Source organism: Vicugna pacos, unplaced genomic scaffold (assembly GCF_048564905.1).
Source record: "Vicugna pacos unplaced genomic scaffold, VicPac4 scaffold_20, whole genome shotgun sequence".
NCBI classification, from domain to species: Eukaryota; Metazoa; Chordata; class Mammalia; order Artiodactyla; family Camelidae; genus Vicugna; species Vicugna pacos.
In genome coordinates this window covers 27,911,215-27,914,360 of record NW_027328741.1, presented here as the reverse complement: position 1 = coordinate 27,914,360, position 3,146 = coordinate 27,911,215, and positions in this window count along the sequence as shown.

Genomic DNA, 3,146 nt, shown 5'->3' with positions numbered 1-3,146 from the left:
ATAACATGTGTATTGGTGGGAATTCAATCGGAGTGTTTTCTGGTGCCAAAAGTCCGATTTTAAAACCTGGTGATAGAAAAAATCTATGAAGTCAGAGTAAATGTTTCAAAGTGTATATATGCTTGTTTGGTGGATGAAAGGTCAGTAACGCATGCTCACAAGTCAGAAAATTATGTTTGCCGAATCCGTCTTGCATGAATCATGTACGGAACCCGGAATGCCATGTTGATTGAATACATGTAAATTACATATCTGTTAGGTGGAAATCGCTCCAGAAATATTCTTATGTGAAAAATGCACGAATTCGAAACTGGTGTTAGTGAAAGCTTGTGAAAAAGTGTACACGTGTCTAGATGAAAATATTCCTTTTATAGAGGATGAAAGATCAGTCATTCAAATGCTCTCAACCCAGGAATGGATGTTTGTCGAATCCATCATGCATGTAGCATGTACGGAACAAAAAATATCATGTAGATGGAATCTATTCAAATTACAAATCTCTAGGGTATTATTAACTCCAAGAGGTTTTTCCTTGGTTCAAAGTGTGATTCTTGAAACTGGTGATAGGAAGAAGGTACGAAGTCAAAGTAGATATTTCAAAGTGCATATGTAACATGTTATGGTTGAAATATGAGTCATGCGCATGTTCACAACTCAGAAATGCTTGTTTGAGGAATCCGTGATGCATGAAACTTCTTCGTAATATGGAATGCCATGGTCATTTTAACAACGAAAATTACATGTGTATTGGTGAGATTTCACTCAAAGAGTGTTTTCTGGTGCCAAATGTCTGATTTTAAAACCTGGTGATAGAAAAATCCTATGAAGTCAGAGTAAATATTTCTAAGTTTATAAACGACTTGTTTGGTGGATGAAAGTTCACTAATCCACATTCTGAAACTCAGAAACTCATGATTGTTGAATCAATCATGCATGTACAATGTACGGAACCCGGAAAGACATGTTGATGGAATTCATGTAAATTACATATCTGTTAGGTGGAAATCGCTCCAGAAGTATTTATCTGTGAAAAATTCACGAATTCGAAACTGGTGTTGTGGAAAGCTTGTGAAAATGAGTACACATGTCTAGATGAAAATATTCCTTTTATAGAGGATGAAAGATCAGTCATCCACATGCTCTCAACTCAGGAATGCATGTTTGTCGAATCCGTTATGCATGAAGCATGTACGGAACACGGAATATCATGTTGATGGAATCTATTCAAATTCCATATCTCTAGGGAAGAATTCGCTCCAAGAGAGTTTATCTGGGATCAAAGTGTGATTCTTGAAAATGGTGATAGGAAGAAGTACGAAGCCAAAGTAAATATTTCAAAGTGCATAGGTAAGTTGTTATGGTTGATACAACAGTCATGCGCATGTTCACAACTCAGAAATGCATGTTTGCGGAATCCGTGTTGATGAAAGATGTTCGGGATACGGAAAGCCATGGTTATGTAAACAATTTAAATATATATGTATTGGTGAGAAAACGCTCAAAGAGGTTTTTCTGGTGCTAAATGTCCGATTTATATCCTGGTGATAGAAAAAAAACCTATGAAGTCACAGGAAAAATTTCTACATGATTATATGCATTGTTTGGTGGATGAAAGTTCACTAAACCACATGCTCACAACTCAGAAACTCATGTTTGTCGAATCCGTCATGCATGTAGCATGTACGGAACCCGGAATGCCATGTTGATGGTATTCATGTAAATTACATATCTGTTAGGTGGAAATCGCTCCAGAAATATTTTTCTGTGAAAAATGCACGAATTCGAAACTGGTGTTGTGTAAAGCTTGTGAAAATGAATACACGAGTCTAGATGAAAATATTCGTTTTATAGAGGATGAAAGATCAGTAATCCACATGCTCTCAACTCAGGAATGCATGTTTGTCGAATCCGTCATGCATGAAGCATGTACGGAACACGGAATATCATGTTGATGGAATCTAATCAAACTACATATCTCTAGGGTATAATTCGCTCCAAGAGGTTTTTTCTGGGATCAAAGTGTGATTTATGAAACAGTTGATAGGAAGAAGTACGAAGTCAAAGTAAATATTTCAAAGTGCATAGGTAACTTATTATCGTTGATACATCAGTCATGCGCATGTTCACAACTCAGAAATGCATGTTTGAGGAATCCGTGTTGCATGAAACATGTTCGAAATACGGAATGCCATGGTTATGTAGACAATGTAAATTACATGTGTATTGGTGAGAATTCGCTCAAAGAGTGTTTTCTGGTGTCTAATGTCCGATTTTACAACCTGGTGTTAGAAAAAACCTATGAAGTCAGAGTAAATATTTCTAAGTGTATATATGCCTTGTTTGGTGGATGAAAGGTCAGTAATCCACATGCTCACATGCCAGAAACACATGTTTTCCGAATCCGTCATGCATGAAGCATGTACGGAACCCAGAATGCCATGTGGATGGAATTCATGTAAATTACATATGTATTTGGTTGAAATAGCTCCAGAAGTATTTTTGAGTGAAAAATGCACGAATACGAAACTGATGTAGGGAAAGCTTGTGAAAATGAATACACGTGTCTTGATTAAAATTTTCCTTTTATAGAGGGTGAAAAATCAGTAATCCACATGCTCTCAACTCAGGAATGCATGTTTGACGAATCCATCATGCATGTATCATGTACTGAACACAGAATATCATGTTGATGGAATCTATTCAAATTACATTTCTCTTGGGTAGAATTTGCTCCAAGAGGCTTTTTCTATGATCAAAGTGTGATTCTTGAAACTGGTGATAGGAAGAAGCTACGAAGTGAAAGTAAATATTTCAAAGTGAATAGGTAACTTGTTTGGTGGTTGAAACATCAGTCATGCGCATGTTCAGAACTCAGAAATTCATGTTAGATGAATCCGTGATGCATGAAAAATCTTCGGAATACGGAATGCCATGGTTAAGTAAACAATGTAAATTACAAGTGTATTGGTGAGAATTCGCTCAAAGAGAAATTTATGGTGCCAAATATCCGATTTTAGAACCTGATGATAGAAAAAACCTTTGAAGTCAGAGTAAATATTTCTAAATGTATATATGCCTTGTTTGGTGGATGAAAGGTCAGTAATCCACATGCCCACAAGTCAGAAACCCATGATAGCCGAATCCGT